Here is a 13,150-nt window from a genome sequence, read left to right as displayed (position 1 = left end):
CTCACTATAAAATGGGAATTATTATAATCCCTACCACATAAATTGTTGGGAGGATTAAAATACTTAATAAAGTGCCTAATAGAAAGGCATTCAATAAATGTTAGCTATTCATGGTGTCATCATCATTATATTTACCATTATTACTAATCTCCTGTATTGCAAGAATTACAGTTTATATTTTTGTAGACCATCACTGTAGCTAAAGGGTCTTTGGGCCATAGGTGATATTCCATAAAGGTTGGTTAAATTGATCTATGGTTTTTGACTATGGAAACTCAGAATTCCCTCAAAATGTACAAAACAGATTTACCTGCTAAATAAATCTCTTCAAAGCTGACCCCAGGTTTAATTGAATTAATTCCAATGAATTTGTCACAATGATGGAGAAAGGAAACTTAGAGGGCCCCACAGTTGTTTGCTGGTAAAATGAGAAGTTTGGATTAGATCAATGTTTCCCAAAATATTTTCCTCAGAATGTTAGTGCCCCTCAAATCCTGCACAAAGCAAGAGTTTCATGACCAAGTAGCTTTTAAAACTCCTGTATACTCTACTGCCATTCTTCACAATGCACACTTTCGTATTAAAAGTTCTGAGAGGTCTTCAATAGAAGACATCAATTAACTTTTTTTTTTTTAAGACAGATTCTCACTCTGTCACCCAGGCTGGAGTACAGTGGCCACCACTCCTGGCCTAAAAGTTTTTTAACCTGGTGCTTCCCAACCTAAACTCACAGGGACCAATTTTCTTAGTGAAAGAGAATCAGACTAGCTTGTAACCACAGCTGGTGACACTCCCCTTCCCCACTCCTTGTATGTCCTCAGTGGACTAGGTCAGGAATAAATAAATGTTCCTGATTCTCAAGGGCTGGTCACTCCTTTGCACTGAGCTCAAAGCTTCTCTGTAGCCTGGGTCACAATGAATGGTAGCCCTGATAGCCTAGAGTAGCCTTTCAGCCTTCTCTGAGCCTCTAAAGACTGAGGATCCTTGGTATGAAATAGGAGCAACTGATATATCCTTGCTTCCCCTGGGGACTCTCTTGCTCTCAAAAAGGCATCAGCCATCATCTCCATCTAGAGAATACACTAGCTGACTCAGCTTGACCAGCCTGTCCCAAAATGAGAATCTGGGTAAAATAAGTATTGAAATACTTCATTTCTTGTAGATTCACAAAACACATTAGCATATTAAAGACTGTGAAGTTCTGCAGAAAAAAAACCTATTTAACTTTAATCCAACATTGCCAAGTTTTATTTGACCATGGAGGATTTTTCCAAAATACTTACAAACAGATTAAGGACATTAATCTTTCATGAAACACTTTAGATCCCCAGGGTCCTCTCCAGCTACATCATTCTGTGATTTTCCTTTTTATTTATGATACATTAAAAGATTAATCTCTATCAGACTTCCATTTAGAAATTCACCAGAATGTGCAAAGGCAGCAGGTAAAATTGCTGAAGGGTATTATAAAAATACCCTCCAGTGATTTTTGAGACTTAAACTGAAATATTTATATAACTACATATTTCAGTTTGTATATTATATATGTATATACACACATATATATGTATATACATACATATATATTATATGTATGTATATACACACAAATATATGTGTACATATATTTGTGTATGTATATCTATATCTATGTATATATGGCATTATATCCATTTTACAGATGCAGAAACTGAGCTTTAGAGAGGGAGAGCAATTGGTCCAAAGCCACACAGCACACAGGTAGTCATTGATAAAGGTAAAAACAAGAGTTGAAGCCTCAGGTGTAAGGACACAGAGACAAGTACACAAATGTTTACAAGTTACACATATGACACGTGCCTTTAACATGAATTTCTTGAACATTCATTTAGAGGCCTTACAATGAAGACATCAGAGTGGCAGCAAGTTCTGTTGGAATCAGGGGAGCGTGTTCTTCTATACTCCCCTGGCTGACAGGAAAGCATGTTGATTTGGCCCATGGTAGTTATACACTCCCATTGAGTCAGAGGCCACTTCTATGCACACAGGAGGTGCTAAAAATATGCTGTTGACTCATTGCCTCTAAGAGCAGAAGAAATGCCAAAAGTATAGGACAAGAGGTAGAAAAGCACACGGAAAAATGTCACAGGGCAGTCCTCTAAGGAAGTGCTAGATCCCTTTGAAATCTGTCCAAACACTTTCTGGTGCTGGGGAAAGTCAATTACATATTTCAAGCAACCCCACATGTCATACGAGTATCTTGTATGTGTTTGTGTACTTGTGTCTGTGAACTTACATCTCAGACTTCAACTTCTTGCTTCCCACCCTTATCAGTGACTGCCTGCATGGCCTTGGGCAAGTTGCTTTCCCTCTTCAAAGCTCAGTTTCTGCATCTATAAAATGGACGTAATGCTACCTACCTCATGGGGTTGGTGATCACATTTAAAGAGCTAATATGTGGAAATTGCTTACACAGTACCTGTCACATAATAAGGGTTTAATAAGTGTTTGATGTAATTGTTATGATCATTACTATTACTAAAATAATAATTACTACAATAATAATGATTCTTATTCTCTATATTAGTATTATCTTTGAAAATGGGCATGGATTATGTCTATGTAACCCTTTTGGCACAACAGCTAGCATTATATCACATACAAATTAGAGAATTCGTGTTATTAAGGATGAAAAAATATTTTTACTGACCCCTAAATTCTTTGTAAGTAACTGCAAAAGAATCCATTATCCCAACACATGAAACAAATTAAAAAAAAATTCAATTCCTCTGGAGTTTGTTTTTGGAGGTAGCCACAGGATACCTAAATTTTTTTTTTCTTTTCAGAGAGACGTAGGGGCTGTGTTGACCAGGCTGGTCTCGAACTCTTGGCCTCAAGCCATCCTCCCACCTCAGCCTCCCAAAGTGCTGGGATTACAGGCTTGAGCCACCACATCCAGCCTACCTAAAATATTGAATGCTGTTAATAAATCTCCTGAGGCCAGCATAAGAAGTTGATGGGCAAAACTAATGCAGGTATGTTTTTCTGGCTTTTTCATGTATTGAGCCCAACTTTGAAAAGCACTTACTATTAATGGCTAACTTGCAAAATCTGTGATTTATTAAAAGCAGATTTTAATTGTTTTACCTAAAAATAATAGGCCTCTGATCTGCCAAAGATGAAGATTTAATTTCTAGGTGTTTCCCACAATACCTAGAAACATCAGTGTAATCGATTATTAAAAACTTTAGAACTATTCTCATCAAAGTTCTTTATTTTATAATACAGCAAAAGAAAAGTTTATTTTCTAAAGGCTTCTCTATACTTTTTTTAATAGTTGAATTTCATTTCTGAAGCCTCCTAAAAAGAATAGAATTTAGATCTTTATTAAAGAGGAAATATATTTTCCATGTTTAATTTAAATTACATTCCATCAGTCATTTGCAATCTTAGCCTACACGAAATTTTTTTTTTTTTGGTAGTTTTTATGTTTGGGCTTTAGGAGGAGATTCCCAATAATCTCTATATAAATATTTCTAATCTCTATATAAATAGTTTAACATTCCAATGTAAATTAGTTTTTTAAAGCTATTTTATCCATAAAAATAATGAATTTGCATGGCTGAGGGTGAAATAATGTGTTATCAGGACCCCTCAGTTTTGGGGGTTGTGAGTAGATCCCATCTTCATGTTCCTCCAACCCAGCCCAAGCCTGGCTCAGGTCCTCCTCTCTCATTTATCAGGAACCACCATCCCCAGGGATTCTATGTGCCCTGCCTGACCAGTGTTCTCCATCAGAGTTTACCAATCTTTTGTTCATTCCCCCAGAGCACAGCTAAGCGAGAGTACACTAATTTGGAAATTAACTCAAGCAAATAGAGGAACAATATCCCCAACACATTGCGTTTTAACATAGGGTTTCCTGGACATACTGTTTCAACCCAAGAGTTGGGCTAATGGTAGGAGTTCCATCTGCTAAAATACGGCTATCAGCTTCAGAGGGAAATTCATGAACCTATTCATAGTTTGTTTTTACATTTCACTTGCACTGTTTCTAAAATTTCCTCTGAAACCAAAAAATAAGTTATTTCCCAGTACACTGGTCACTTTTCATTTATCATTGGATTGATTTTTCTAACTTACAATAGGAGCTGAAATCGACCGGGGTGTTCTTATCCAACAGACAGCAGCAAAACTCTTTGTGTATCTGCATTCCTTTCAACAAATGTGACTTCCTCAATGGCATCATTCATGAGCGTAACACAGAGCTCAGCAATAACGTTTCTTCACTAACCCTACCAGGTATCCAACATAGGATGTTACTTCCTTTCACTGTTTTCCGACTCCTGGCAGATATTAATCACTGGGATTTGGGAACAAGGAAATAGAATTTCTGAGAATGCTTGGGAATTCCCAGATTCATGTGATTTTCATAACACTTCACTTAACAAGTTTTTGAAAAATAATAAGTGACTATAATAACAAGAAATAGTCGTTTTTTCTGTAACAGGATTATATGAAAAGTTTTAGTAGTCTTCTGTTTTAAAAAGATATGATAACAAATGATGATTTATTATTATAATTATTATGAGCCAACATATTGTAACAAGATTATAAAATCCAATAGCATTAATAGAGAAAAACATTAAAAAGAAATGAATATTATCACAAAAAAAATGCTAAAGAAAAGTCCTTTAAAGATCGAAAGGTAACACCACAAATACTTAATGCTTTAATCATTGTTTACATGACACTGTTAAACAAGGCATCAATCATCCCCTCCAATACTATTTAAATAACGTAACATTCTGATCTCCTGGCAAGAAGAACAGCACTAGAAAGAAGCAACTGTCAAAATTGCCGATTTAAGGGCATATTTTGTTTCTAAAACTTGGCATTTCTTAGAACACCTCTCATAGGATTTGTAAAACATATACTATGTCTATGAACACATTAAGGTTTATTTGCAGAAATGGTTCACTGTTAGCAGTGGACAAGGCCATGAACACACACTTATAACACAGCAACAGATAACAAGAAATTCTGACTGAGGCTCCTTTACTGCTCCTGTCCTGTTCACCTTAACTTTCATCTCCACATGTCAGCGCTTCCTCATCTTGCTTGACTTGAAGGCAGTGCATTTCTTCAAGCCAGTAAGTTCTCTATACTGACTATTAAGCTGTAATTCTCACAGGAAAATTAGAATGTTCCTTCCCATTTTCCTAATTTCTCAACTGATTTTTCTCAGAATTCAGAATCCATAAATATTGAAATGCCAGGAGAGAATTTCCAAATGGAAATGCTATTCCCTTTGTCCATTTTCAGAAGAAATCGTAGCATAGTGTTATCCTTCTCTTCTCCAATTTTTTTTCCTGCAAACTTATGGTTATCACCTCTTTAAGTGCGTAGCTCACAATTTTGCCTCCCCTGCAAATGGTCCCAATACAGTGAAGTGGGCCCTCAGTAGCTGTGTCTTTACTACATAATCCTGCATTTCTGACCATATGCAGGGAGGGTGACCCAGGAAAGGATCCCTGACTCAATGGGATTTCTCTTGCTGTCTCTAGAATTTGAACACCGGAACCCAGACACACAGAGGCTGGGAGCCATTGTGGTGTGCTATATTGATGATGGCAGCAGTGGGTGGTGTGGGGGCAGTTAATTGACAGCTACCTGTTGCTGACATCCCAGGAACTGCCTGAACCACTTCTTTCCCAGTCATAAGATATCTAAGATTCTGCAGTATTCTTCATTAAATCCTAGCATGGTTTAAGCTAGCCAGAATTAGGTTCTGTTGCTTTCAATCAACAGAACCTTAGCTAATACATTGTTATTTCCTGGTCCTTGTTCCTTTAATTTTCCAGGAAAAGAAGGGAAAATGGCTTACTGGTTTAAAAAAGAGACAAGGGACAACATACCGTTTATGCAAAATTTAGAAGCACTCAAAGGAATCTCTGGAAAGTTCCTGAGACATATATAGGTAGGATCAGCATAAAACTTGAACAATGTATCTAGATCATGGTTGCCATGGTTGCCTTGACACAATGAACATCTGTATCAAGATCATATTTTCTTGGTGGGACAGAAAGAACGTGGGCCAGGAAGAAGCACAAGGTGGGACTCACATTTACAGTAATCCTTGTTTTCCAGGGACCATACAACCCAGTTTGTCTAGAGCTGTTCATCTTAAGTTTGTTATCCCACCATAGTTATAAATAGAACCTCCTTTTTCTCTCAAGAATATCCCACTTTGGATGATAATTTATATGACTACCCATTAAGAACATTTAATAACTATAGAAAACTGCTTCTCTATATTTTTTGTATGTTTGAAACATTTTATAACAAAAATATTTTTAAAGCTATCACCTACACAGAATATAGCTGCCAAATGTTCCCACTCTGCTATTCTAACCATGAATCCCTCTGGGGCCCCTTCCTCCTACAGCACTTGTGAGGATGAAATGAAATAAGCTCTAGGAAGTGCCCAACAGTGACCAACACTGAATAAAATACAGCCACCATAGGTGGCCTTCCTTTATGTTTACCAAACTCCTGATAAGTTATTCGGTGATGTTTTAATCTTAATATTTTATGTAGATTATACATTCATCTGATTCAAAATGCAAAAGGTACAAAAGCGTATACAGTTAAAAGTTTCCCAACCCACCACCATTTATCTCCCTGGAGGCAACTGTTTCCAGATTTTTGAATATCCTTAAAGAATATCATATGTATGGAAAAGAAAGATTGCATATTTATATGCATCTGTGTATGCATTTTCCTATGAGAGGCTCATAAAGTCTCCTTGAAGAGATATCATTATTACAAATACCCCTCAATTTATAACGGGGTTATATTCCAATAAACTTACGAAAATATTGTAAGCTGAAAATGCATTTAATACACTTAATCTACTAAACATCATAGCTTAGCTTGGCCTACCTTAAACACTCACATTAACCTACAGTTAGGCAAAATCATCTAACAGAAAGCCCATTTTATAATAAAGTGGGCTTTGAATATCTCATGTAATGTAATGAATACTGTACTGAAAGTGGAAAACAGAATGGTTGTATGGGTATTCAAAGTACAGCTTCTGCTGAATGTGTATTGCCTTCAAACTATCTTAAAGTTGAAAAATCATAAGTCAAAATATTGTAAGTCAGGGATTTTTTGTAATTCTACTTTACATGATGAAATTGAGCCTTGAAAAGATTAAGTGACTCGCCCAAGGTCACACTGGCAGTTAAATAGTGAAACTTGGATTCAAATTGTTCAGTCACTACATGTATTGTCTTGAAATTTGAAAAAGAGGAAGAGGAATTAAACTACTAAATTGAAGGAATATTTTAGGCATAGAAGAAGCAGATGCCTTCATGTCCAGCTGATTGTGAAAAGCCCACTTGCCCCAAAATATGTCTCCTGGTCATATGAAATTCCACCATTTCAGATTTTTACCTGGGGATTTAGAGTCATCTGCTGTTTTCCTAGAGCTCCCCTAAAATAGAAATAGAAATCTTGGAAGGCTAAATATATGCTAACATTGGAAAACTCATTTTCTCCCCTTCGTAAGGCAAGGTACTGAAGGAGGGGGCCCTATGGGCTGTGCAGGGACATCCTGGAGGCATGGGGAGAAGAAACTGAAAGGCAAGGTTGGATGGAACAAAGAATACCGATCTCAGGATTCTCTCTTGAACCTGCCCTAACTTTGTTCTAATAGACTTAGACACTGACCTGCTGTCAAAAGACCACAGCCAATCTGACTTGTTTTCAATATAATGATGAATATTGATTTGGTCCCTTCATCCAACATTCTCAGCTGGGTCTTTTTTTGACCAAGGATATACATTACTAGGAGAGTACAGGCAGTTAATTCTTCCACACGGGACTTCGGGGTTTCTGAGTTAACCAGAATCACCCACCTTAACATCTGCCAGTTTATACCCCAAGTACTGACCAGTGCCCCCTACCTGCTATGCCTCATGTTTTCAATATAGCAAAAAATCAGAAATGAAAGATGAAACATCATAGCCAATATCACAGAAATACAAAGGATCCTAAGAAACTGCTAGGTATAATTACACACTAACCAGCTGGATCATCTAGAAGAAATAGATAAATTCCCAGACACATAAAACCTACCAAGATTGACTCATGAAGAAATTTGAAAATCTGAACAGACTAATAGCAAGTAAGGAGGCTGAATCAGTAAGAAAATGTCTCCTATCAATGAAAAATCCAAAACCAGATGGCTTCCCAGATTAATTCTACCAAATATTTTAAGAAGAACTAATACCAGTCCTTCTCAAACTCTTCCAAAAAGCTGAAGTGGAGGGAATACTTCCAAACTCATCTTACAAGGCCAGCATTACCCTGATTCCAAAGCCAGACAAGAACACTACAAGAAAGGAAAATTACAGGCCAGTATCCTTGATCAACATAGATGCAAAAATCCTCAACAAAATCCTAGCAAACCAAATTCAACAGCACATTGAAAGAATCATTCACCATGATCATGTCATGGTTCAACATAAGCAAATCAATACATATAATATACCATATTAGAAAAATAAAGGATAGAAACTATATGGCCATCTCAATAGATATAGAAAAAGCTTTTGACAAAATTCGAAACCCTTTCATGGTTAAAAAAAAACCACCCAACAGATCACGTATTGAGGGACTGTATCCCAACAAAATAAAGGCCATATATGACAAACCCATAGCTAACACCATAATCAATGGTGAAAAGTTGAAACTTTTCCTCTGCCATCAGGAACAAGGCAAGGATGCCCACGGACACCACTTCTCAGGGTAATTAGGCAAAAGAAAGAAATAAAAGGCATCCTAATAGGAAAGGAAGAAGTGAAATTGTCTCTGCTGACAGCATGATCTTGTTACATATAGAAAACCCTACAAACTTCACTAAAAAAAGGTTAGCACTCAACACAAAGAAGGGAACAACAGACATTGGGGATTCCAAAGGTGGGAGGGAAGGATGGTGGGAGCAAGGGTTGAAAAACTACCTATGGAGTACTATGCTCACTGCTTGGGCGGTGGGATCATTAGAAGCCCAAACCTCAGCACCAGCAATATACCTGTGTAAGAAACCTGTACATCTACCCTCCTGACTCTAAAATGAAACATACAATATTTAAAAAACAAAAACAAATAAATAAAATTTGAAAACTGTTAGAACTGAACTGATAGGTGAAATCAGTAAAGTTGTAGGATACAAAATCAACATATAGAGCCTTGAACACAGCAACATCCAGCTGTCTGACATGAAAGTCTCAGGGGCAAGAAAACCTCTATATGAACTCAGAAACAATGAGCTAAGTTGTGTTTATGTCTGAAAGGATGTTAAGAACTTCATTCATGTTACATCGGAGCCAATAGAAAGAACCAACAGGAAACCTGTACCCAACAAACAGAAATGACAAGATGAAGGGAAAGCAGAGGTAAAGGCTTACCTTAGAAAGGGCAAGTGATTAGCTCAATATGTAATACAATGTTTGCTCCTGAGCCAAAAATTTGTATAATAATTTGGATATTACTTGCACAACCAGAAAAATCAGCCACTCATTAGGAAAGTGTGTTTCTGTATAAGTCTTAGGACTCAGCTATCTACAATAACATGAAAAGACAATATTTTCATCCAAAATGAGTATTCTTGTTTGTCTTGGCTTGTTATTCTAATGTCAACAGCCTCTAAATAAACTGTTGAAGTACATGATATAACCACCTCTTTCTCCATCTTTCCCATTGCTCCCATAGGGTTTCAATTGTGCAATTTCACCATTAGCAAAGCTTTTTGCTGAAATCTGGCTTTTCAAAGGGAGAGTATCCAGAAACAGAAGATGCTGATCTGGGAGACTCTTCCTAATAGAACTGCTGCTTCAGTTTAACTTGGAAAAGCCCACACCCAGTTCCTAATGACAAACATCTGAACACCGGGTCTTCCCACGAGCAAGACCATGCTATGCCTCCTGCTCATTCTGTTCTATAAGCAACCTACAGATTGCTCCCTGTGAAGAGGAGCCTGCCAGGGGAGCAGCATTCCACCAGACCCTGATTTAGCAAGATATTTCCGTATCATTCCCCCAACCAGCTGGAAGTCCTCCACTGCTCTTGTGTGAAAATCTAACTCATCTCGCTGAATTTCCTGATTTAAAAGTCTAATTCATTTCACCAAAAGTGTGACAGAAGGAAACCAAGTACACCATCTCTCTCTTACCAAACCAAAGCTATTGCATGTGCATTCTGGGGGAAAAAATGGTCCAAATATGCTATGGAAGTGTTGCCAGACCAGTGTCATCCTCTTATTATTGCCATAGGACCTTGGCTGATGGCATCAGAGGAAAAACAAGTTTATCGATTACTTTCAGCCATTAAGCTCACTCCTCCATGAAAAATAAGTCACAAGTCCAATGTCTCTTATTAAAATAAGCACTGCAAAATATAAAGGAGTCACAGTTTTAAAATGGGACACAAGTTCTCTAAGCAGTGAACCACTTTAGAGATGCACTGTTTACATTGTATAAAGTCCCCTGGAGCCAGGGTTAGGAAGCGCATCTGTTCTTTGGTGTTCTGGGATGAAGGAGAAAGGAAAAAGGGCTGCCAGAAGTGAGTAGGAAGGAGCCCACGAGATAAAGGAAGTAAATCCATTTGCTGATTGCAATAATAATGGTAATACACGAAACTATACATACATACATACATGCAAACTTTCACATTTTTTAAAAAAATAACTTAAGGCTTTCACACATGTAATCAGCCCTTTTGAACTCTCCCGATTAGCTGCAAGGAAAATCCTCCCTTCTCCTTTTTCCTGCACCATCCTGGGCTCCCTTTTGACTTTTTTTTTTTTTTTTTAAAACATATAAACGATCAGCTCATATTCTGAAGTTAGTAGTCCCCCCCGCCCCCCCCCCACACCGCTCATTTACATTGGCAGCTGTCGTGCTGCTGGGCATCCTCAAACCCACCAGTTTCCCTTTTATGTTTGAGCAGACAAACATGATCATGCACCAGGCATCACTGTGCCATTCAAAATGCTTTTTTTTTTTAATTGCATCTGAGAGAAATCTCAATGTTGCAAACCTGGAGTCAGAATTGTCTCCATGTGTCTCAGTGGGAAGAGTATCGTGTGAAGAAATAAGTTGATTCTACTAATCAAAAGGAATATTTTTTTGATATCAGGTCATCCTCCGAATGAATTTATATTACCTAGTGGAGGTTCACATGAAGAAAATGGTCAAATAGCACCACCTACAGCAAGAGTTGAGAAGTGCAGCGGAGCCGGGCTGAGTCAGGAAAGAAAAGCAAGCTGGGGCCTGGCTCAGCGCTCTCCCCTCTGCTCCTGTCTGCACGGAAAGATTAGGATGACAGTGGCAGGAAGCCTGTGCACCTGGTATGCATCACTTGAAGGGAACACACAGATTCCAGTAAACGGTTGGAAGGAAATGTTAATATCAGGCTCTGCTAAACAATATGAAATGACTCCTAGATGAGACAAGTGACTTTCATCAAAGTTTCCTGATACCTGAAAAGATAGCCCGGGGGATCCTGCACTACATCTGGTGTATGTAAATTAAGCGGTTTTTTTTTCCCCTTTGTAATCAAGGCCCATACACAAACAAAATCACACTTTAGAAACGGCCTATTTCAACTTGTAACTAGCTTGCTTTCAGGGGCTCTAGGTCAAAAAGAAATATAGCACAAAGACGCTTTCTCCTTAGGGATCATACACAAATTCACTCTGTCCGTTTCTTTCCCACATGGAGCAACAAAGCCATCAGACCTCTCCATCCTCCCATTGGGTCCTTCCTGATTAAAGTGAGATAAATCACAGCCCTCTCTCTCCAGATGGCAGGTGACAAGAGGGGGATACTTGCCTCAAGAAGTCCTCCCCATCCCTCTGCATTCATGCAATCCCGAGTGGAGAGATGCAAGAAATTATGGATGCATTTTAATTCCCCAGACCCTGCAATTAAAAATGGAAATTTTTTGGCCAGGCGTGTTGGCTCACGCCTGTAATCCCAGCACTTTCAGAGGCCGAGGTCGGCGGATCACTTGGGGTCAGGAGTTTGAGACCAGCCTGGCCAACATGGTGAAACCCTATCTCTACTAAAAATACAAAAATTAGCTAGGAATGGTGGTGGGCGCCTGTAGTCCCAGCTACTCGGGAGGATGAGGCAGGAGAATCACTTGAACCTGGGAGGCAAAGTTTGCAGTGAGCCAAGATCGCACCACTGCACTCCACTCTGGGTGACAAAGCAAGACTTCATCTCAAAAAAAATTTTTTTTAAATGGAAATGTTGTTCTTTCATTTGTAAATGTGTTTTGGTAAAAGAGGGGCAGTTTAAGCAACTCTTTTTATTGTCTACATTGTTACAATTCATCAGACATGGACTCTTGACTCCATTTTGCCTGGGCAGACCCAATTCAAGCATTTACGACAGCTATAACCTCCTCAAATCAAAAAGAGCAATCAGCATTATTGCTAAGTTCAAATAAGGTCTTGTTTTATTTCATTTTTATTTTTTAATGCAGCCATTCCTCCAGGTGCTATCATCAGGTAAGATTATCAGTCCTGATTAGGTAAAGGTATTATTACAAAATGCAATTCTTAAAAATTCAGTGTCTAACTACACTTTTAATAAGCCTTTCCCCCTCCCCTATGTATTCTCCCTTAGACACCCCTTCTCAAATTTAAAATCACAGAAACTAAAATATGATGCCTAAAGAGAGCCTAACGACTGCCCAGTCCTGTAATTTGATGAGTAGGAGTACTGAAGCCCAGAGGAGGTCAAGTAATTTGTCCCAAGGTCTTAGATAAGAAGAAAATGACCAGCTGGGAAATCCCGCTCATGTTAAGGCAGAGGCACGGGACCACAGACTATGGTTGAATTGTGCCACACTCTTGCATCCTTCTTTAGGAATCACAGAACATTCTTTGTTGAGTCGGAGTCACTGACTTCCTTTTCAGGCTCATTGAATTCTGTCCTTACGGGCTGAGACAAGAAGTTTTGGTGTTATGCTACACCAAGACCATTTATCTAGTTCAAGAAATGAGCACAGTCCTTAGAGCCCAGCAATTTTCCCCATGTCCAGTAAATGTAGCTTCTCCATTAGAAGCTGTCGGAATGGAGCCTTCTGGCTCATC

At 38.3% G+C, this 13,150-nt stretch overlaps 1 long non-coding RNA gene across 2 annotated transcripts in view; it reads left to right on the top strand.

Annotated features, from left to right (window-relative positions):
• The window catches only part of LOC112134965 (uncharacterized), a 61,965-nt gene extending 51,275 nt beyond the window's left edge, over positions 1 to 10,690 (top strand). The window contains exons 3-6 of one of the 2 annotated variants that reach the window (XR_008509708.2): positions 2,826 to 3,014; positions 4,128 to 4,281; positions 5,844 to 5,959; positions 9,760 to 10,690. This is a non-coding gene — a long non-coding RNA (uncharacterized LOC112134965). The remainder of the gene's footprint in view (positions 1 to 2,825; positions 3,015 to 4,127; positions 4,282 to 5,843; positions 5,960 to 9,759) is intronic. The other variant, XR_008509707.2, reaches the window with a different exon arrangement.
• The last annotated feature ends 2,460 nt before the right edge of the window (positions 10,691 to 13,150 follow it).

This window comes from Pongo abelii, chromosome 13, assembly GCF_028885655.2.
Source record: "Pongo abelii isolate AG06213 chromosome 13, NHGRI_mPonAbe1-v2.0_pri, whole genome shotgun sequence".
Taxonomy (NCBI): domain Eukaryota; kingdom Metazoa; phylum Chordata; class Mammalia; order Primates; family Hominidae; genus Pongo; species Pongo abelii.
Note: the sequence above shows the minus strand (reverse complement) of the source record. Positions and strands in the feature narration are given on the sequence as shown.